Genomic DNA, 25,726 nt, shown 5'->3' on the forward strand with positions numbered 1-25,726 from the left:
ACAACAAATAAATGTCACCAAAAGATAAGTTAATCCTCTACCTTCATAGATGAGTTTTTATGTTTTGATTTATTTTAAAGCGTTTATTTACTTTGAAACAAAAGTAAAGTCTAGTCTTTTGAGTTAGAACGAAAAAATATCTATTTCGTTAAAGCCACTTGGACTCTCGATAATCACTCAAAAATCGAAAATTAAAAATAAATATTGGTAGAACATTACATTTTCGCATGATTAGTGATATTTATTAGATAGAATTATTCCAGAGAATATATATATATATATATATATATATATATATATATATATAATTTTATTACATGGGATAGTATTTCCATATAAATAAATAACACAAGGTTCTTATTTAGATAGCTCAATAGTGCAATACTAGAGCTATAAATATTTCTTAAAATTACCACTTTACAAGGAACAAACACCCATATTGTTGCTCATTTTAAAAAGTTTGTTTCAGCACAGTGTTGGCATATAAATATATAATAGTTCATTAATTATAATTTTGCACAACTGAGCAATCCATCAGTGCATAGAAAAATCCAAAGTTTCCATAACCTATGAACAGGACTCCCTTATTAACATGGCGGTATTCATTTTTTTTTTTATCTACAACATATATGTAATGTGTCAAACAAACATTATCAACATTTTACAAAGGTCCTTTTTCATCCCTTTTAATGCCTGTGTGAATATCAGTTTTTCTTTGCTTGCTTTTTTCCATGCTTTATTTTTCAACTTCCGGTATTTATTCATTGGGCCGAAACAATTGTATGCAAGTTGTTTCTAATGAAGACTAGCATTTTGAAAATGTGCAACCATATGAGTGTCTGCTCCTTCTAAAGTGGTAATTTAATATATATATATATATATATATATATATATATATATATATATATATATATATATATATATATTCACGTGAAATCACCTTTTTCTTCACCCTATTTCCTCTGCTTCACTTTTTTTTATTAAGTAAGATTTTTGACTTACTTGCAGTTTCATCAAATACTTTTGCAAGCAAAATCCGATCCCGCATTTCGCTAATCCCTACCCTCTGATGAGAAGGAAAGTATTTCTTCGAAACTCCAGATTAAGGACTATCCATTTATTTAGTGTTTTCTTTTCAAATTAAATATGTTTTTAACTCTTTTTCAAAGTGTTTTTTAGCATGTTTTATTAACTATTTGCTCTTAGATTCCAGGAACGACGTCTTTATTTATTTTTTAAAACGATCCAGTTCTTGATTAACCATTTTATCATCACTTCGGCATTTTCTATAAATTTGATTTGTCAGAAGAAAAGGCTAAACTCATGTTCAGAGAAAAAACAACAAAAAACAGCAGAAATGTTAAATATGGCGTCCATCCATGAAAGTAGACACATTTTTCTATCTAATCTTAGTACTTATACCCATGAAAATAAACAGAAATTTTAATTCCTAACGATACATATATAAATACTTAAATAATCTGAGTTCTGCCATTTTCCATATTATTTAGATTCTTCCAAATATTTTCCTCATCTTAACGTTTCGGCCAATGTAACCTCCAACCTTCTTCAGGTGTATCTAGTGGAACTTAGGAATCTTTCTGTCAAACTTGGGAATCCGCACAGGATTAAATAAATCCACTGGGGTCGTAGCCATGACTGCATCGAAGTCCGAAGTAATTCATAATTGTATTTTGAGTGTCATCCACGCTAAGGATTGAACATTCAACCTCCAGAAAATTGTAACTTTACAACTGAATTTTACCAACTACTTTATCTACTATGCCACAGGTTCTGTTCGAAATTCTGAGCAAATTCCAGAGTTTGACAGAAAGATTTCCAAGCTCGACTAGATATACCTGAAGAAGGTCTTAAGTTACATGAACCAAAACGTTGTAAAAATAAAACTCAAGATGAGAACAGTCGTCCAAAAAATCTAAATAATTGAATAATCAATCCTCATCTCAAAAATTCAGAAACATTGTCGTTTTTGTTTTTTATTTTTGACTAGCCTGAGTGCCCAGCATTGCCTGAGTGTTTGGAGGTGTGTGTTGAGCAAAAAAGGAGTATTAGTAGGCAGACGCGAAGGTGGAGAAAAGAAAGTTAAAGAAAATCTGATGTCTTATCGCTACTCCATGACGCGACCGGAAGTTTGGAACGTTAAAATTAGGCAAAGTCAATTCAACCGATACTATGACTTGCAAAAATAGCTCGCAAAAAATCGACCCCTCCTTGTAGAAAACTGCTCAGTTGAGGGTGAAGGAATTAATGTTTTTGGACAATTTTTCAATGTTTGTCGTTTGAGACGTCGAGATTTTTTTTTTTTTTTACAAGGGTGTCACCACTTATCAAGGCCCAGAGGCCACTCGAGGATAAGGGTTAATAGGTATACATTAGTCATTGTGATTTTAGCATAGTAAACAGTGGGAATTTTGAAACTTGGATTACTTAGGGGGACGATTCAATTAGAACTAAAGGATACAGATTTCCTGAAAATCCGTTGCCTCTGTCGAAAGTTTTAGGCAGACATACAAACATACATACATTTAAACAGTCAGGTTAGATTTATATTATAGATGTTTTTAATTAGTGCATAATTTAAAATTTAATTAAAGATTCTTCTTAGGCAAGAGACAAAACCAGGTTGTCTTCAATGGTCATACTTCCAAACAGCCTGATATAAATGTGGACATGTTTCAGGGAGCCATCCTTGAACATTCATTATTCCTTATATTCATTAACGACCTCCCTGATAAAATTATTCCCCAGATTTGGTATATTTACTGATGCCACCATGCTCTATAACAGACATGAGAGTGGTAGTGAAGTGGGGATGTAAAAAGATGGGAACATTTAATGCTGCTAAGACTAAGCTTCTTACCTTTTAACAATTACAAGAAACCTTCTCAACCATCGATTGCCATCACTAATAATATACTACCTGAGATCTCTTTGTTTAAATTCTTCAGCTTTACATTCAGAGGCAACATAAATTGGATTAAACAAATACATTGAAGACATTGCCAAAGCTGCTGCAAAGAAAGTGGGATTTCTCTACTGTGCGAGAAAATTACTTACATCTGACAGTATCCTCTATTTCTACAAAGCCACCGTTTGCTCATGCATCTGAGCTGGTGCATCTACTACGTTTCTCCCTCTTAGATAGGATCCACAAAAGTGTTTCCAACCTAATAGATCCTGCTGCACTATTAACTAAGCTCCCACCCCTATCCTATTGTCACAATGTTGAATTCCTGTGTCTGTTTTGCAAGTATTTTAATGAAATGTGTTCTAATGAACTCATAGCACATGTGCTCCCTTATCGTAAATACTTCTGACTAGGGTTGTACTGATTAATCGGCAGGTAATCGATAATCGGCCTAATCAGCCACTTTGCCGATTAATCGATAATTGGCAAATTTGCCGATTAATTGGCCGATTAATTACTTTTCTCTTTCCTATTAAATTTAAATCATTTCATCGCTTGACACATTTACATAATAACTTGATATTTAATTGTCTGGCCATTATTTTGGATTTTTGCCTTTATTAACTAAAATTACAAAACACAATTTTTAAATGAATATAATTAAACAATTAGATGAGAAGAAAATACAAACCAACTACAAAGTACAAATGGTAATTCTTTAAGTGAATAACTATAAGCTGAAGTTCTGCACCTGCTGCTGCTCTATTTCCTCTTCTATTCTTGCTGCCTGACTCCTCTGCTCTCATAGTCTCCTCACTATTTAAAGTTGAACATTTTTAAGTTGCAATGTAGAAACATTGGAGTTTCTCTATTTTCAGGACAACCTGTTCCTCATAAGTTCATACACATTACCACCTTGTACTAAAGAGCCTCTCATTTTCCACAGATGAAGGTGATGTGCTTAAATATTTTGAGGCCAATTTACTGAGCAGTGGTAAGATCTCCTTCATCCGCCACTGAAATGGATCATCACCTCTTGCGAGTAGTTGTAAGACTACATAATGATTAAGTTCTTTTGTGCACTTAACCATAAGGGATTTACTCCTTTTGAGTTTAGATTGTGATTCTTGTATTTCTGTTGTAGTTAGTCTCCAGGTTTAACTCAACGTTTACCTATTCTAAGTTTGATTTGTAAACTTATTCAAAGCTAATTCATCAAACAGATTTGAAAGATATAGTTTTACTTTTACTTTGATCTTCTTGAGCCTCAACAAAGCTTGAAGATGTGTATTTTGCCAATTCTGCTTGATTCTCATCAGTAGAATGTAGAAGATGTAGAATCCGATCCTTAGTGTTTTCCGTGTCATTCTTGTGAAATTTAAATTTGAATCTTGGATCTAGGAAAGTAGACACAAGTTTTTATCATTTACATAAGATGAAAATCTTGTTTCTATTGATTGAATTGTTTAAGAGAGATAAGGATTCCACTTAAGTCAGAAATATAAGAATTAGATTGGACAGCTTTTGAGAGAAATAACCTCAAATCTAATATTGTAGGTATTATCATCAATATTGTGGAAGTTCTGTGACTTGCTTCTTTGGTGATTTCTTTAATTGAACAATTTTTTGAACAAATACCTATTCATAAATTGTTAAGGTAGGAATCTTATAGCGTCCCAAATTATTGTATATAAAAAAAAATGAACAAATTTCTTATTAAAAAGTTCTGTTTTTGCGAATCATTCTGTTTCACATATATGCCATGTAAAAGTCCTTTCTGATTGATGTTTACCAGATAAAAAATATTCTGTTATTCTAAACAGCAAAGTTCGTTTGCTTATTTTAAAACCAGTAAACATTAATCAGAAAGGACTTTTTCTGGGCATTCATGGTAAAGAAGAACGGTTCGCACTAACCGGAAATAAATCATTTTTAAACAATCACAATGTTAACTTGAACAAAGCCAATATAAAAATAAAATAATGATGTTAAAACAATAAACAAAAAATTACTTATGCAGAAAACCTTTTGGAAACCCATTTCTTAACATGTGGATGAAAGGATGTTTTTCTAACTAGTTTGTACTTTCACCTAACAATTTAATAAACAATATAAAACAAGTGATTTGTGCCACAAGCATTGAAGAAGGACAACTGAAGTATTCTCTCTGTATGTGTTTGACTGGGGAAGAGGTTAAGGAAAGCACCTCAAATTGATGAATGTAATCAGTGCCAAACGAAGAATTTAACAGAATCGCAAAGAACTTTATCATTGATACATGCAGTTCTTACTGTTATTAAAGTTGAATTGATGTTGAACATGTACGTTTACTTAATTAAATTGCCATGATAAACAAAGTGAAAAACACTACATATAATTATTAGATTTTCTTGAGGATACTATTTAAGAAGTACATGGTGTAAAGAGCTGACATTTGGATATAGCATTCTACAATATGTATTCCATATTCCAGGTCTGTATCCTAAAGGATAATTTTTGTGATATGTGATTTTGAAATTAGTATATCTTTGTGACATTTAATACTTTGCTTTCACTGCCAAAATTGAACATATCAGCATTTTTATTGACTTATAATTAAGTTGCAGCTGGAATTGTTTAAAAAAAAAATAGGCATGATGACCATTATGTATAGAATTATATTGAATGTTTACTGTCTTTTAATTCAGTTTTATTTGATGATACTTTAAAAATTGCCCATCAGTGCAAGTTTGTTATTATAAATGATGTAATGTTCACTTTTCACACCTCAAGAAATAAGGCCGAAATTGAATCAGAAATAATTGTACTTTTACTTCCTATCGTTTTCTAATACGAGGAGTGATGAAAGCATCTTTTGTGACATTTTTGCTGGTTACTTTTATGTCAGTTGGTTTCAAAATTGCTAAATGTTGTAATTTATACATGTTTGTGCTTCTTCATCCTCAGCAGGATAATATACACTGTTGATTCTGCTTCATTATCATCAGTGCAAAGTAGATGTAGAATCCAATTCTAAATAGGTTTTCTATCTGAAATATGTGCTCAATCTTTAAAATTAATATTTGCATCATGAATCTAGGAAAGTAGACATATACACGTTTTAATCATTTAGATAGGATGAAAATCTTGTTTCCATTGATTCATTGAATTGTTCAACAATGGTAAAAACGATTCCACTAAAGTCAGAAATACTAGAATTAGATTTGACAGCTTTTGACAGAAATAACCTCAGAGCTAAATTTGTAAGTATCATTGATATGGTTGATGTTCTGTGACTTGCTTCTTTGATGATTTCTTCAAATGGACTCAGGAACTGGATATTTTTTTCAAACAAGCCCCCCATTGGTAAGTTCTTAAGGTAGGAATCTTATCAACAGCTCACATTACAAGAGCTTTTCGTTATCCTTAATTTATTTTCAGCATATAATATGTTGAATTTCGCCATCTGGTCACACCTTGAATGAGTTTGTTTTTCCAAATTAAGCTGATCCTGTATTTCAGTTAATTTGCTAATTGCTAACAGAAAGCGATTAAAGTGAAAAACTGTATTTCTGTTAAATGATGTAATGGTTGTCTTTACTGCCTGAGTTACAAAGTATGATAGTTATTTTAAATCACATTCTCTGATACCAGCAACCATATTTGTTCCTGAATCCCACAGGACTAAGAAAACTTTATTGAAGATTGTGAAATTCTTCACTTATTCTTGCACCTGTTTGTGTACCAGAGAAGGGAAGAACTCCAAGCACAGCTCTGCATTGTTCAAAGTCATTTGAAAACCAATGACCTGTCAAACTCAGAAAGGGAGCATTATCTGTTGTAGCTGTCTAAATGTCTGTAATTCATAAAATGCTGCTTATTTCAGCAAAAAACAGTTGAATTTTTGTTTTACTTTTATAAATATGTTGAAAATTATTTTCCAGTGAAGTACTTTTTTGATGGAATGCCGTAAAGTTTTGCAATATGCCTATTAAATCCAAAGTCAGATGTTACAGAATATGGTTGAATATCAACAGCAATCATTTCTCTTATCAGATAATGGATCTCTTGTGACCTATGCTCATTAATATTCCAAACTTTCTTTTTGGCTAATATTGCTTCTATAGTAGTTTGGTGTTTCGATGGAAGCTCGTAGTTGCTGCCACTTGTTCCTGGAATGTCTGCCCCTGAATATTCATTGTGCTTCCTTTTCTTATCTGCAACTTTTGAATGAACATTTCTAAGATGATTTAACATATTAGTTGTAAAAGTTTTTACTGATTTGTCATTCCTTGATATGTTTGCTTGACATAACTTGCAAGCAGCTGTATTTTTATTCTTGAGATTGACATCAAAATATTTCCAGCAGAAACTGGTTGCCATAATGGTTGAAGGTTATCTAATAGAAAAAAAAAAAAAAAAACGGACTGGGTTCTTGGCAACATTCTCCGCTCTAACATGTTCAGTCTGGTTCTCGAGTATTGAACTCGTCCCCGACCTCTTCACTGCCGGCTTTATATTGTCTCATTCATGCAAATTAAGACGCGATCGAACCTGATGATTTGTCGCCTTTTTGTGTCCCATCGGTCGGGTTTCGAGTTCGCACATGCCACCCTTAGCAGTCTGCCTCTATGACTACAGTCACACCACAATTTGTCAATATTTAGGTTATTGTCAATATTTAGTTAATTTTTTTACATATTGAAATTACATATGTCTGATATCTAACTAGTAATTCATCTCAATAAAATATACATTAAACCATAAAAATAAAAATATATGTAATGGTAGCCAGAGTCCAAAAATGAGGAACAAGAGTATGGCTGATGAAGAATGCTTTATTTTCGGTTCACACATCGTCACAATTTACTGTACAATTCCTCAACATGAAAACTGAAAGATAAAGTAATAATTTTATTTGACAAATGATTTAAAGTAAAAAATAATGATGATTCGATAGGATGAAAAAGGACTGAAATTATTTAAAGTAAAAAATAATGATGATTCGATAGGATGAAAAAGGACTGAAATGATTTAAAGTAAAAAATAATGATGATTCGATAGGATGAAAAAGGACTGAAATGATTTAAAGTAAAAAATAATGATGATTCGATAGGATGAAAAAGGACTGAAATGATTTAAAGTAAAAAATAATGATGAAGAGAAAGGATTGAAATGTGTCAGATGTTTTTATCTATTTGCCTTAAATTCAGTGCAATTGTAAAAATCTACATGTTAACAGCACATGATGCCTGTTATTTGATAATATGCTGTAGACGATGCATGTATGTTTGATAAATTTTCACTGGCAAGCAAAACTTGTATTTGTTTACAATATAATTAATATTAGAAATTTACTCATAAATCTGCATTAGAAAACTTATTAATTGACCGATTAATCGGTAATCGGCCAAATTTGATAATCGGTACATCCTTACTCCCTACTAACCTGAAAAATCCCACTCACTTGCTGTAGAATTCCATAGATACCGGAAAGCATTTTACCCTAATAGTTTCTTCCTTCAAACTGCTAGACTTTAAAATTCCCTTCCAGACTCCAGCTTCTCTGTCTGTACTAACATGCAGAAATTTAAATGTAATATAAACAAATATCTCGCTGCTCAACTCTCTACATACTCTCCCCTTAGATACGATTCCAAATAGTAGCCCATTATGTTCAAGTGTATTCTTGTCAAATTTATTGGGGAAGACAATGGAAGCGTTCCCAAATCATTAAGTGCACCTCTAGGGGAATTATGAAGGCATAAACCTTCTTAAACTACAAATATGATCTATTATTATAAAATTTAAATCATATGTATAAAATTTTCTGGGGAAAACAATGGAAGTAGCCTCGAATTTCTAAGGGCCCTCCTAACCTAAAAAACTCTGAAGGGCAAACCTCGTTTAAAACTTTAAATATATACTATTTTCATGAAATTTGTATCATATCTATAAAATTGTCTGGAGAACACATAAAAAGGTCCTGAATCTCTATACTATTCTCTATGTGCCGAATATCTATATTCCCTTACCTCCAAGTAACTTATTGGAGCAGAACCCACTTAAAAGTTCAAATACCTATATTCAAATTAAAAAAATTTAAACTCTATGTATATGATATTAGTTTAGAAAGTTTTTGAACATTTCAACTTCTTTTGACTACAGTAGGCAGTGAAACAGCAGTCGGCAGTAAAATCAACGAAAATAATATACTGTTATGAGTCAAAAAGTACACAATAATGATCCTTAAGCAACAAGTTTTGACAAGCTTCTGGGCTTGACCATTACTCCTGATCTTAAATGGAACACGTACATCAAATCTGTTGCCAAGGCCGCTGGAAAAATGGTGGGATCTTTCTATCGATCCGGTAAATATCTCACTGCTGATGCTATTCTCTATCTATATAAGAGCCAGGTACGTCCAAGGATGGAATACTGTTGCCACATCTGGGCAGGAGCTGCTAGAAAGGACTTGGCCTGCCTTGATAGAGTTCAAAATAGACTTCGTAGCCTCGTAGGAGATATCTTTTTCTCCTCCTTGCAACCTCTATCTCACAGAAGAGATGTTGTGAGTTTGTTTCTGATGTATCGTTATTTTCATGGAAAGTGTTCGACTGAGCTTCAATCTATGGTCCCCCCTCACCAAACTTTCACAAGAAACACTCGTCTAGCTGTAAACACTATCAATAATTCCCCCCACTCTTTATCTGTGCCTAAACCTAAACGTAGATTCCATGAACAAAGCTTCTTTCTTAGAACTGCACGCCTGTGGAATTGTCTTCCGTTTTCCTGCTTTCCGGCTGACTACAATATGGTTGTCTTCAAGTCTAATGTAAATAAGTTCTTGATGAGCCGTTCCATATAAGTTATCAAATTTACCAAATTTTCATTACTAATGATTACTATATTGTCCAATGTCTACTGTACACTCATTAACCCTTATCCTTGAGTGGCCTCTTGGCCTTGATAATGTGGTGATGCCTATGTAAAAAAAACAAAAAAAAAACAAAAAAAAAAACCTTCAAATTTTTAGTGCAAAATTAGTGACGTCATCATTTTGTGCATATGTAACAGAGCGCAGACGCATATACAGAAATGCATAAAAATGTGAAATGACGTCACAGTAAAGATAAAGAAAAATACTGTAAAAAAAAAAAAGAATATGTGCAACAGACAGAGGAATACATCCGAGGTCACGTTTGAGACATGGATGCTGTTTGAGAGAAGGAGCATGATCACGTGAGAGAAGACGATCACGTTTTATTTGGGAAAGTACCTGGAAATAAATGGCGTTGTTGTTACAAAAGAAAAAGTGAGTTGAGTTAATACTTGTCTTCTCTCCCTTGCAAGCTACTTGCTACAATGTGTTGGTCCTATGTGTAAATTAAATATCGACAAGCGATCAAAAGCACTAAATAATGAAAGTCACGTCTTTTGCTATTCTTTTATTTTGTGAGATTTTAATATTCACACAAATCTTATATTTATTAAAAATTATAAATTTTTTATTGAAAAATATTTATACATTTATTTATCCACTGGTCTAATATTATTTTCTGATATATATGGATATATATGGATAATTCACATATATATGGATATATATGTGAATCCAAACGGCTAACGTATTAATATGTTTTACCTTATAGGTTTCCATATTTTGGGGGTTAAAAAGCAGTTATAAAACGTAGGCACTAGTGACAAATAAATCATACTTTTGCAATCATAAATTTTTAAATTGGTGTTGATTTCAATATTTTACAGTTATTTTATGGTTATTTTTATATATTGCATTAAAAAATTTCAAAACAAAAATTAAGAAACCGTTACTCAAAATTCTGTTTTGAACTGAACATTTCGGAAGAATTGAATTTAAATAATTTTAATCTTTTTTTTCATTTTTGAGAATGTTTTTTGTTGTTGTTGAAATTCAATTGATTACAGTATATATTAAAGTATATGTTAATGAGAAAAACATGTTATTTTTTTGACAAAACATAATAATATTGAATTTCCATTTTTTTATTCACAAATACAAGTGACTAAAGAATAACTCTTCAGCTTTATAAAATGTTGTAATTTCAAACAATTAAAATACATTTCGTTCAGATTTCGTAAAATGAAATAGGTGAAGTGGGTGGGGGTGAATACGTACCCAAAGAGAAAGATTTCCTTTCATATATTCTACAAAAACTGCACTTTTAAATATGAATTAATCTAAAAGTGATTAAGTATTGAAAATTTCGTGAAAATCTGACCATTAGTTTATTTTTGCTAGATTGGTTAAAAACATGCAACTTAAAAATGCCGACTACAAAGGAACATTTTTTTTTAACCACGTTCACCCCAAACAAGGCATACCGTCACTTAAACCTAACGGACTACGATTTGAGACCATGTTTAAGGGATATTAACAAGATGTTGGTTTACATTACATTTAAACTTCTGCATATCAGTACAGTCAGGGAAGCAGGTAGCAGAAAGGTAATTCTAAAGTCTAGCTGTTCAAGAGAATAAGCTATTATTATTCTGGCATTTAGGGATCTCAACAGTGAAGAGGTGTGATTTTGTTGCTAAGTGAGTTTTGGGGGGGGGCACAAGTGCAATGAGTTCATCAGAGCACATTCTATTAAAATACTTGTAAAAAAGGCACAGAGATTCAACATTTCTGTGATGAGTCAGGAGTTGGAGTTTAGTTGACAAAGTGAGACGTAGTAGATTGGAAACTTTTCTTTTGGACTCTATCCAAGAGAGACACTAGCAGTAGATGCACCAGCCCAGATATGCCAACAATACTCCATGCATGGGCGAATGGTGGCTTTCTGGAGGTACAGGTACTCCTAGGTGTGAGTAGTCTTCTAGCTCGATAGAGAGAATCTACCTTCCTTGCAGCAGCCTTTGTAATATCCTCAATGTATTTGTTCCAGTTCATATTGCCTATGAATGTTAAGCCGAGGAGTTTGAAGGAAGAATGCTCAGGTAGGGTGTTATTTGTCATGGATATCGGTGGTTATACAGGCTTCTTGTAATTATTAAAGGAGAGCAGCTTTTCTTAAGGTGTCGATAATGTAAACACGATTTTAGTCTTGCATTTTCATTATTTTTGCACGAAGAAGAAAAATTTTTAAACAATTATTATTATTTTATTTTAATTTTTTACATGGTACAACAGATGATGATAATATTAATGTTTATGAAAATTACATCGTGTTACATATAAGGAAGGATAGATAATTCTATGGTGCACTTTGGAAGTACCTAGTGATCCTCATTCAACGTCAGGTCTTCCTGATAGTAAAAGATGAAACAGACTCTTTATTTTTATGGTTATTAATAACATTTAAATTCGTACGAAGTAAATTTTTTTTCCTTTACAAATTGTGTTTAAAATTAGTCAGTTGATCAAAGGTTAGAAAACGAAATCCAAGAGGCAAAAAGATAACAGCTTCAACGAAACAAAGACGCTGACTTTTATTATCAGACTAACAGGGTTATCTGGCGTTGCCAGGGGCCATAAAAACGAAATAGATGTCAAATAGTGTGATGTTTCATAAGCCTCATAGGAGAGAAATTCTTTTATTTTATGTGAGGAATGAAAAAATAAAACTTAGGAGGCCTTCACAGTGCTACCAAGAACGCCAAATAAAATTAAGAATGCCTCCAGTAAAACTAAGTTTCTCCCATCCCCAGTTAGTGTTTTTTAATTAAAAAAAAAAAAAAATGCTGACTCATTTTCTGATATACATGATAAAATTAAAAATTGTACTTAATTCTTGATAAGATTCAATAATACAAATGGTCATTTGACTTCCACAGAATGAATCTGTTTTTCTAGATTTTAGATATTAATTTCCAGAGTTACATTGAGTAAGAAAATATTAATTTTGTCGAGGTCTGTTGTATATTTTTCAAGTTTTAACTTGACATATAAACAGACAAACACACAATTTATGTAATAAATTTCAAAAACAAGAGAATTTTCGGATTCCTCCTGCATGGAATTTACTCTTTTATTTTTTTTTTTATCCCTATCTCTGATTTTTAAGAACTGTGTTCTTCTTTTATTACAGTATAGTAATCTACAGGGTATTCTTTTGAAAAAAATGAATTTATTCAAATCGAACTTTGATGAAGATATTGCGGAAGTAGATAAAATTCACTGCCGTATTATTTGGGTTATTTTGACTACTGTTCTCATCTTGAGTGTTATTTGCACAACGTTTCGGTCAATGTAACCTCCGACCTTCTTCAAGTGTATCTTGTTAAACTTGGAAATCTTTCTATCGAACTTGCAAGGACCCGCGGCATAGTGGATAAAGTACTTTGTAAAATTCAGGTGTAAGTTACATTCTTCTGGAAGTTGAAGGCAGGCGACACTCAAAATATAATTTCGAATTACTGAAGACTTCAACCCAGTCGTGGCTGATAGAACAAGAGCATGCTACCCCATGGAGGTTCTGTTCAAAATTCTGAGTTCAACAGGAAAATTCTCGAGTTCACCAAGATACACCTGAACCATTGTGTGAATAACTTTTAAAGTGAAAAAAGTAATCCAAATAATCTAATAATATGAAATAAAAAAGAATTAAAGAAGCCAGAATTTTGAATAGAACCCTTTATTTAATCCATGGGGGTAGCATGTTCTCATTCCATCAGCCACGACTGGGTAGAAGTCCTAAGTAATTCGCAATTGTATTTTAAGTGTTGCTTGCACTGAGGAGTTAACCTTCAACCTCGAGAAGAGTGTAGCTTACAACTTAATTTATCAAATACATTAACCACTATGCCATGTGCAGATTCCCAACTTCCACAAAAAAAATTCCTGAGTCTAACAAAGATTGCTGATTTCGACAAGATACACCAGAAGAAGGTCGGAGGTTACATCCACTAAAACGTTTTGAGAATAACACTCAGGATGAGAAGAGTAGCCCAAAGAATCCAACTAATCCAAATGAATTTATATGGTTTTTAAATCACTAATAGTTTGGGATGTGGATCAGCCCGGTTTTCAGCTATTAACTAAGTGACACAGTGGACATGAATTCATTTATGTGTCATTTCAAATCCTAGGTTTATGGTTTATGGTTTATGGTGAGGATATGAATTCTAAGGCTTTTTATCATTTCAAATGAATCAATACTGATTTTTTCTTTTTGCTCTTGTGCACTGCAAATAAAACATATTATTAACTGGGACTATGTCTACAAGGGACTATGTAAGGAGACGAGCAAAATGTTTGTTCACATTACATTTCAACTTATGTATCTTAGTACAGTCAGCAAAGCAGGAAACCAGGAAGGGAATTCCAAAGTCTAGCAGTTTGAGGAAATAAGCTAAAAGAATTACCAGCATCTAAGGACCTCAACAGTGAAGAGATTTTTCTGCTTATTGGAAGTTTTATATATGAGCGTGTATATACAGTACTAAATAAACGTACGTGTGTATATACAGTACTAAATAAATGTACGTGTGTATATACAGTACTAAATAAATGTACGTGTGTATATACAGTACTAAATAAATGTACGTGTGTATATACAGTACTAAATAAATGTACGTGTGTATATACAGTACTAAATAAATGTACGTGTGTATATACAGTACTAAATAAATGTACGTGTGTATATACAGTACTAAATAAACGTACGTGTGTATATACAGTACTAAATAAATGTACGTGTGTATATACAGTACTAAATAAATGTACGTGTGTATATACAGTACTAAATAAATGTACGTGTGTATATACAGTACTAAATAAATGTACGTGTGTATATACAGTACTAAATAAATGTACGTGTGTATATACAGTACTAAATAAACATACGTGTGTATATACAGTACTAAATAAACGTACGTGTGTATATACAGTACTAAATAAATGTACGTGTGTATATACAGTACTAAATAAATGTACGTGTGTATATACAGTACTAAATAAACGTACGTGTGTATATACAGTACTAAATAAATGTACGTGTGTATATACAGTACTAAATAAATGTACGTGTGTATATACAGTACTAAATAAATGTACGTGTGTATATACAGTACTAAATAAATGTACGTGTGTATATACAGTACTAAATAAATGTACGTGTGTATATACAGTACTAAATAAATGTACGTGTGTATATACAGTACTAAATAAATGTACGTGTGTATATACAGTACTAAATAAATGTACGTGTGTATATACAGTACTAAATAAATGTACGTGTGTATATACAGTACTAAATAAATGTACGTGTGTATATACAGTACTAAATAAACGTACGTGTGTATATACAGTACTAAATAAATGTACGTGTGTATATACAGTACTAAATAAATGTACGTGTGTATATACAGTACTAAATAAATGTACGTGTGTATATACAGTACTAAATAAATGTACGTGTGTATATACAGTACTAAATAAATGTACGTGTGTATATACAGTACTAAATAAACATACGTGTGTATATACAGTACTAAATAAACGTACGTGTGTATATACAGTACTAAATAAATGTACGTGTGTATATACAGTACTAAATAAACGTACGTGTGTATATACAGTACTAAATAAACGTACGTGTGTATATACAGTACTAAATAAACGTACGTGTGTATATACAGTACTAAATAAATGTACGTGTGTATATACAGTACTAAATAAACGTACGTGTGTGTATACAGTACTAAATAGACGTACGTGTGTATATACAGTACTAAATAAATGTACGTGTGTATATACAGTACTAAATAAACGTACGTGTGTATATACAGTACTAAATAAATGTACGTGTGTATATACAGTACTAAATAAATGTACGTGTGTATATACAGTACTAAATAAATGTACGTGTGTATATACAGTACTAAATAAATGTACGTGTGTATATACAGTACTAAATAAATGTACGTGTGTATATACAGTACTAAATAGACGTACGTGTGTATATACAGTACTAAATAGACGTACGTGTGTATATACAGTACTAAATAGACGTACGTGTGTATATACTTGAATCATACGTATGTTTATACGTGTTCGCGTTTGTGATATTTGAATGTGTAACATGGCACTACTAATGTCTTTTGTGTTCTTATCATAACGGACCATATATATGTCTCTATGTACGTTGTCTGTTATGTAATGGACTGTTGTTCTTGTTCTAAATGTCTATTCTAACGGCCCATGAATTCATCTAGTGGTTTTGGTGCATGCGTGTCAGAACATATAACAACATGATGACATACCTGTTTCTGCTGTTGGCTGCCTCTGTCTTTTGGCCCTGCATTGGAAATTCTTCAATCATCTTTGAGGGAGCGAGAACATGTAACAAAGACACTTTAAAATGGACCTAAGACGAATGATTGTTTTTAGATATATTTTTATTCACTCCCAGGCATTTCCTCACAGCAGAGGAGTGATCAACGATCTTGGCTTGAGGTGCTTCTTCTGTGTCTCCATTCTGAGACTTCTCCCCCTCCCTCTTATAAGGAGACCCATTTTAGCCAATCTTATTCATTCGACATCTCCAATCCAACTCAACGATTCTTGAGCACACTGGAACACATGACATGTGACATGTCACGCCCGGTCAGGTGAAAACTTACCAGGTCACAATGTTTGACAAAGTTTGACAACCTGTCAAAACATAATTATTCCAATCTCTGTTGTTCACTCAACTCTAGATAGATAATTATACAGATAGATAGATATATAGATAGACAGACAGATAGATATATAGATAAATAAATAGATGCATAGATAGATATACAGATAATTCAATAAACAGATAGGCAGATAAACAGACAATTTACTGCTTCTGACTGCTGTTCTCCAACATTATGAGTTCATCAGAGCTTTTTGCATTGATATACTTGTAAAACAGGCACAGAGATGCAACATTGTGACGATGGGACAGAGGTTAGAGATTGGCTGATGGTGGAGGATCTATTAGGTTGTAGAGGGGGGGGGGCTAATAGTGGATGCATCAGCCCAGATGTGAAAGCAATAATTTATGCATGAGCGAATTGTAGCTTCTATAAAGATATAGAAAACTCCCGTTCGAACTCCAATCTATGGTCCCCCCCTTGCCAAACTTTCATGAAAAACACTTGTCTAGCTGAAACCACTATCAATAATTTCCCCCATTCTTTATCTGAGCCTAAACCTAAATGTGGATTCCATGAACAAAGCTTCTTTCTTAGAACTGCATACCTGTGGAACTCTTTTCTGTTTGCTGCTTTCCAACTAACTACAATATAGTCATCTTCAAGTCCAATGTAAACAAGTTCTTGATGAGCCGCCCCCTTAAGTAATCCAATCTACCAAATTTCCACTACTAAGGATTACTATGATATTGCCCCATTGACTTCCATACACTCATTAACCCTTATCCTCAAGTGGCCTTCGGGCCTTCATAAGTGGTGACTCCTTTGTAAAAGAAAAAGAAAGTGTTTTTCTAGCATAGTATAGGGTGCCCACTTTTTTTGCAGCAGCCTTGGAAATGCCCTCAATATATTTGTTGTTGCTTGTGAATGTTAAGCTGAAGAGTTTTAAGAATGAGCTCTCAGGTAGGGTGTAATTTGTCATGACAGTCGGTGGTTGGGAAGGTTTGTTTGTAGTTGTTAAAGGAAAGAAGTTTAGTCTTAGTAGCATTAAATGTTACCATCCATGTATGGTTTATTATTTCTTTATTCATGCGTTTTTATTATTGCTATTGAAGGACAATGGTTTTAAAATTAACTAGCAGGGAGACCTGACGTTGCCCGGGGTTGAATGATGATCAACGAATATTTCACACTCTTATATTTCTATTGTCCTCAAAATCTGTGAAATCACCCGGATGGAAGCTTCACATGCCTCTATGCAGTAACTTAGTCCAGAATATATGTTATTCTACATTGCACTCTAGAGAACCTACTGTTTCTTTTGTAAAATTATTTTATATATACTTCTTTTTAGTTAACAAAAAAAAACATTAAGAAATTTACACGCAGAGTTTGAATGTTCAGACCACGTCATGCAAAAAAAAAAGAAAACAACAACAAAAAAAAAACATAAATTTTCAAGTCTTATAAAATTCTTTGCAATTAATGAAAAAAATTAAGAAATTTACACACGGAGTTTGAACCTACAGACCACGTCATGCAGAAAAAAAGCATGTTATCAACTTACCTACAGTAAGATTTTCATGGCCCGTTGTTCTATCAGTGTTGCTAAGCAACGACATGGAAAAAATGGCTTTACCGATGATAGATAAATTAAAATAGTGGTTTCGATTATTGATTATCAGTAATTATCGGAGATATTCTGAGACAGAACTTAACTAAGATCGCTCCCAGACTTATACACTAAAGTTTTGTCAATTTTAAAGAAAATCTATTCAGCCATTTCGGAGTCTATAAGGAATGAACTTACCACACACACACACACACACACACACACACACAGAAAAAGTTGCATTTATATAATTGTAGAGATATACATATTTTATATTAATTTAGTATTAATTTTTATTTGAAATTTTTATTTATAATATTTTTTGGTGTTGAAGTTTTTCAATTAATATGTTATCTTTTCAAACAGAATTTTTATGTTACTTGAATATTGAGTATAAAATGTTTTATTTGTTTATTAATTATATTTTTTGTCATGACAAGGTGTGAAGCCACTTGATGTAATGAGTTAACAAGTATGATAGATAATTATCAAAAAGACAGCCTAATTGACCTTAGTCTTGAAAAGATAAAAAAGCTGTAGTTAGTAGAAAACAGTGAGCAGGAAGAGAGTTCCACAAGCTTGTAGTTTTTTTGTAAAGAAGCTACTGGAATGAAAGTTTTATTACAATGAAGTATCAAAACAATGAATTGATGGAAACCACTAGACTAATGAGCCAAACGAGCTGAAACAAAGGAAGCAGGGAATACATGCCATAATAGTATGCACAGAAAAGACGGAGACTAATAACATCGTGTATGTATGAGATAAGTTGCTGAGAGGAAGAAAGAGTGGAGGTGTTATTTTATTATTTCATTTTATTTTTGCCTTTGTACGATTTTACTTTTATAAATCAACTAGCAGGCTGTCCAGCGTTGCCCAGTCGTATAATATGCATAAATATTATGTTTTAATTTATGCAGATTTCTTATCTATTATAAACAGAAATATCGTAGGTATTTAATGTAACGTTAAATTCCTAAAAAACAAAAAAAGAAGTAAAAAAAATGGAAAGAAACTGAGACATGTGCATGCGAGTATTATGTTTTATTTTTAAATCTAAAGACAGTGAGTCAAGTATGATAACCATTAGGCCAGCTTGACACGTTCTTTAAAAAATGTTTTCAAGCGTACTTATTCTAAACATAAGTAATATGTCATGTGAATGATTTACGCCTGTGCATTCATGAAACAGTTGACAAACAGATAAAAATCTGATGACCCCCACGGACCAATTTTTCAATTTTGTACCCCTTTTTTCTATATGAAAACTGATTAAGTTTTCCACGTGTCTTAATACCCTATATACCAAATTTCAAATTTTTAGATCAAAACTCAGTTGAATGTATAGGTTAAGAAGTGTCCTCACACACACACACACACACACACACACACACACACACACACACACACACACACACACACACACACACACAGGCACACACATTCTCAATTTTATAGATATACAATAAGATATACCCGGTGTTGACCAGTCATAAAATATGCATAAATATTATATTTTCATTAATGCAGAACCTAAAGACAGTGAGTTAAGTGTGATAACCATTACTCCAGCTTGACATGACTTTCAAAAAGTGTTTTCACAACTGCATGCGCAGTTGTGAAAACAGTTGACAAACAGATAAAAATCCGATGGCCTACCATGTACCAATTTTTCAATTTGAATGACTTAGCAGCCCTTTTTCTGCATGAAAACTAATTAAAAAGTTTTCCACATGTCTGAATAATGTATATACCGAATTTCAAGTCTGTAGATTAAAAATTTGTTGAGTATATAGGTTGAGAAGTGCCTTCACATTCTCGCTTTTATAGACTATATATATATATTGTTTATTATTTTTTTATTTGAAGTTTATATATATATATATTTTTTTTTTTTTAGTGTTGAAGTTATTTAACCAACATGCTGTCAACTTTTTAAACAGAACTTTTTACATTACTTGAACATTTTTTCCAAAATTATTTAGACATTTTTTCTTTGAAATAGCTTAACAAAAATTTTAAATAAAAAAGAATTAAAGAAGCCAGAATGTTCAATTGAACCCGTTAATTTAATCCACAGGGATAGTCTTGTTCCCTCAGCTATGACTGCGTAGAAGTCGTACGTAATTCGCAATTGTATTTTGAGTGTCGCATACACTGAGAAGAGTGTAACTGACATATGAATAACCTAGTGCCTTATCCATTACGCTTTGTAGAGCATGATACTCACATGGATTAAATAAAAGGTTCTATTCAAACTTTTGTACAGATTCCCGAGTTTGACATAAAAACTCTCGAGTTTGACAAGATAAACCTAAAGAAGGTCGGAGGTTACATCGGCTGAAACGTTGTGAGAATAACATTCAAGATGGGAACAGTAGTCTGAATAATCCACATAATCCAAATTATAAATCCTCATTTAAAAAAGTTTAGAAACATTTTTTTATTTGTAATTTTTATATTTTTTAGTGTTGAAGTGATGCAACTAACGTACCGTTATCTTTTTACTTGCACATTTTTTTTTTTTTTTTTTTTTACAAAATTATTCAGACGTTAATTCTTTGGAATGGCTCCGAAAAGATTTCAAATAAGAAAGAATTGGAGAAGCCAGAAAGATAAGAGTTCAGACGAGACAAAAAAGTTGAATGACTTTTATTGTGACTCTTTATTAACATAAAGCCGCCTTTGAAAGACTCTCCTCACAACTTGATTGTGTGCAAAATATAAAAATAAGTATTTATATCAGAAAACAAAGAAGTTTATTTACAACTAGCATCCCTACTCAACGTTGCCCAGGAGTCATTTTTTTTGGAGATATGGGGTGGATCGATAAAATTGTTGCCCTAAATAAGACAACATGATTTCATTTCCGTTTGATGAAAACTGGTTTTCTTTTTTTGTTGTAGACCATCTACTAGTTGGCTAGTGATGTACAAACCCCAAGAGCGATAGGAGCCTTCTATTTTATTTGAAAGTGACACTATGTTCTACTTATGCTCTCTATCAATCCATGTTATGACAACAGGACCATTGCCAGCACCCTCAAAATGCATCGCTAGATCGCCGTGAATAGCAGGGATGTGCTTAGAGTGATAACAACAAAGTTTCCGGCCACAGTTATGGTCTTTGATGTGGTTTCAAGTGAGGGTCACATCATGCCACCTCACATCTTCAAAGTCAGCTTGAAAGTCAACACCAAAGTGTACCTGGATGTGCTGAAGTGTGTGATGATCCCCTGGCCGCTGGCAGACCCACAAATCCAAAGAGACCCAGGCTTGGTTTCAGAAGGAGTGCTATGACTTTGTATCCTTCTCTCACTGCCCCCCTTCTCCCTGACCTGAACCTGTTGGACTACTTCAGTTGCTCATCCGTCAAGAACATAACCTCCCACAACACCAAAGCCAGTCTGATCACTGCCATATGCCGAGTATTCGCTGGCGCTTGTGGAAAAGGCACGTTCCTAGTTCCAGACTTTTATCGAGGTGATTGTTGAGGCTGAAGGTGGCTACATTGAATAGATGTAAGCTCTACTACATAATCAAGTTACTCATCCATATATCAAACTAACTCAGACATTGAAATTTGTGCATTACCGTCTCATGGCAACAAAATGACTTACTACAGTGGTAAGCTGTGTGGGTCAATATAACAATTATAGAAACGTTATGAATTTATGCTTGCATAAACAGGACCTTTGGATTGATGTGGAATAAGCTTTCTTTGCTACAAACGATGGTAAATCTTGCGTTGGAATTAGTGGTTCAGTAAAGAGGCATACGGCTTAATGGTTATCTACTATTATATAAAAGTCATGTTGTGTGTGTATGTGTGTGTGTGTGTCTGTGTGTGCCTGTGTGTCTGTGTGTGTGTGTGTGTTTGAAATGGCCAAGCTTATCTTTTGCGAATTTCACACAAAGTTAATTTATATGTCTGGCAGTGTTCTTAGATATGTTTTGTAAAGAAATTCATCCGATAAGTACAGGAAATTGACAAAATCCAATTCTAAAAATAGTTTTTCTTTCTTATAGCTAAAAAAGAAGAATTCTTACAGGGGAATATTTTACGTTACATCAGTCAAGGGAGATAATAAAATCTCAGCAAATCGTTTCTTCATAAAAAAACAGAATTATTAACATCTGGAGATATAGCTCAATGATAGAGTATTCAACTACAGATCGAATAATCTCCTGTTCAAGCTGGGGTGTACCTCACCATTTTATTTTAATTCTTTCTTAATTAGTTCAATTTACGATAAAAGAAGAGGTACCATCTAAAATCGCTGCAAATCATTTTTTCATTTGCATATTTTAAAACTAAACATTAATCAGAAGTGGCTTTTCCAGGGCATTCAAATCTCAACTGATGTGATATTATAAACAAACACAGACGAAATTTGATGAACGACGTTATCATTATTATTAATGCGACAGAGTGTGTATTATTTTCTGTCATGCTTACATCTAAGTCGTTTACTTGTTATGGACTTCCATCTCTTTTAATAAATAATTTTACTAAGAATTCTTCATAAGTGTTGGTTTTGGTTTTGATTATAGCTGATGACAATCTAGTAATCTATACTTTTAAAAAATAATTTTATCAAGAATTCTTTATAAGATGACATCCAAGTTATATATATATATATATTTTTTTTTTTCCTCAGTTTCTGTTTTGCTTTCAATTTAAGCTGATGCACCCAAGTCATAGGGATGTATATTTTTTTGGAAATCGCAACTTTATCTATATATATAAAAGCGAAAATGTATGTATGTATGTATGTATGTATGTATGTATGTTTGTGTGTCTGCTAAAAACTTTTAACCGACGGAACAAAAATTCACAAACTTGGTATCATATTAAAGCCCAACCCTCCGGACGACAAATATCGAAAAATTAGCCCAAAAGGACCATCAGAAGTGCGTCAACTGATCGATTTTCTGCAGGGGGGGGTCCAAAAAAGTGACATTTTAATGTTAAATATTATATATTTTTAAATCGATTTATAACTGCCCCAAAAAATACGGGCGCCAACTCTTCTACATAAAGTATACACGGGGCCGTTTATTTTGGATCAACTTGTATTTAAAACCTGCTGAATCATGTCACGTGATCTTGACGTCAGCAAGCGCTAATGGCAGTCTGAATTTAAAATTAAAAAATGTTGTTATCAGTAAAAAAAAATTAACCCTCACACAAGCTAAACTATGAACTTCTACGCTATGACAGCGTTACCAAAGTTATTAGCACATTAAAAATAGTTAGATACGATAGTTAAACGAAAAATAACAAGCCAAAAATGTGAAGTAAAAATAAAAATACGCTTACAAAAAATATTAACGATCGAAGTTTTTACAAAAAAAAAAAAACAGCCAGACGCCATTTTCTTTTTTAGTAACAGTCTTTAGAGTAAGGAAGACGAAGTGAGAGAGAGAGAGAGAGAGAGAGAGAGAGAGAGAGAGAGAGACACATACACAAATGCAAACAGAGAGAGAGAGAGAGAGAGAGAGAGAGACAGAGACAGAGACAGAGAGACAGATAGAGAGAGATGTCTAGACAGGAAACGAAATACGTAATTTAATAAACGCTAATGTGAAGTAAAACAAAAAAAAATAAAATACTGCTAGTTATCTCGTAACGCTCCCGCAATGACCTCATTTAGTGGCTATCTGTCAATCAAACCTCTTTCACTCGCTTTATAAGCCTTATTTTAACACTATAATCAATTCCTCTTACTCTTGGCCTACACGGTTAAGTGGTTGGAGTTTGTTTCACCTCTGCGTCAAGGCTCCCGTGTTCAATCCAGCCTCACGACCAAAACTATTTTTTCTTTTACATCTTTAGACACGTGGGCAACGTTTCTTTATTTTTTTTACTTCGCTTATTCTTTAGTTTACTTCTCCCCCTTTTTCGCTGTTTTTTTTTCGCTGTTTTTTTTTTTTTTTTTTCCGATTTTTTTAACATCGTTTCAGGGTTATTACTTATTCCCCCCTCCCATACACACACCTACAAACACCCGGGCAACACCGGGTACACCCCCGCTAGTAATATATAAAAATCGATTAATTCTATAACAATATATATGAAATCTGCAAGAATGAAAATAAAATGTCATATTTAAGCGTACTTTATGACCTGGGGGTCCCTGCTAGCTTAGATAAATACTTTTGCAGTTTTAACAAAAGAGCTACAATAATGTCAAAGCGTCTCTATTTATGCTGAACATCTACAGAATGCCAACATCAATATATTACATATAAATGAATTCGTGTGAAATTTTCACAGGTCCCACTAGTCATTATTATTTATTTCTTTTATTTATTTTTTTTTGTGAATTAGTTCTACTACCACTTTTTTTTTTTTTTTTTGCTCAATACACACTTCCAAACACCCGAGCAAAGCCGGACACCCAGGCTAGTATACAATAAACGTTAACATTTGGTAATTGCAACACAAATTTATTTATCTTATACTAACGGGGCCTGTGGAAATTCCACAGCGGACTAATTCATATGTAATATATTAATGTTGACATTCTGTAGATGATCAGTGTAAAGGAGACACTCTGATATTATTGTAGCTCTTTTGTTAAAACTGCAAAAGTATTTATCCAAGCTAGCAGGGATGCCCTGCATAGCCAGATCGTAAAATACACTTAAATATGATATTTTAATTTTTGCAGATTTTCTACTAACACCTGAGAGCCTACCTTCTTTGCAGCAGCCTTTGCAATGTCCTCAATGTATTTGTTCCAGTTCATATTTCCTGTGAATATTGAGTTGAGAAGTTTGAAGGAAGAATTCTCAGGTAGAGTGTTGAAGAGGTTCCTTGTAATTGTTAAAGGAAAGCAATTTAGTCTTACTAGCATTAAATGTTATCTTCCATTTACGTCCCCATTCCACTACCGTCTGGAGGTCATTTTCTAAGGATTCAGACATTGCTTTGGATTTAGAAAGACAGATTAATTAAGCCTTATTTTCTTTTTAAACCAAAATTAAATCTGTTCTTCATTTGTGGAGTTTTTTTTTTCTTTTACCAAATCATAATCAAGAAAATTTTTTTTACCAAATCATAATCAAGAAAAATTATTTTTACCAAATCATAATCAAGAAATATTTTTTTTACCAAATCATAATCAAGAAAATTTTTTTTTACCAAATCATAATCAAGAAAAATTTTTTTTACCAAATCATAATCAAGAAAATTTTTTTTACCAAATCATAATCAAGAAAAATAAAGCTGAATAGAGAAAGGCAGTAATATAGGAAAAAAAAAGGGGGGGGATATTGTTGAGTGAATGCCACTAAAATGAGAACGTGACCATGAAAAGTAGGCTGTGTCTGCTTGACTGATTAGTTGTCGAATTTGAGGTACAATCGGAAATCCCAATGAATGATTAAGAAGGTCACAGACAAACTTGTGACTAAGATTGAAGATAAAAATCACAGCATTGTAAAATGAAAGAAAAAATGCTATGAAGTACTAAAAATGGTGACATATTAGATTTCAAACTGCCCAACCTCTATATTCCATAACCCCTTGTTTCTTCCTCACCTCCTCTTTTAGTCATGTGCAAGCGACTCTATAAGTCACTCTGTCGGTCC

At 32.8% G+C, this 25,726-nt stretch overlaps 1 protein-coding gene across 1 annotated transcript in view; it reads left to right on the forward strand.

The window, feature by feature from the left end:
* LOC145268741 (uncharacterized) overlaps window positions 1-25,726 on the forward strand; it is a 284,210-nt gene that overhangs the window by 16,891 nt on the left and 241,593 nt on the right. The gene's annotated exons all lie outside the window — the stretch shown is intronic.

Source organism: Euprymna scolopes, chromosome 44, assembly GCF_053919585.1.
Source record: "Euprymna scolopes isolate OS-2025 chromosome 44, ASM5391958v1, whole genome shotgun sequence".
Taxonomy (NCBI): Eukaryota; Metazoa; Mollusca; class Cephalopoda; order Sepiida; family Sepiolidae; genus Euprymna; species Euprymna scolopes.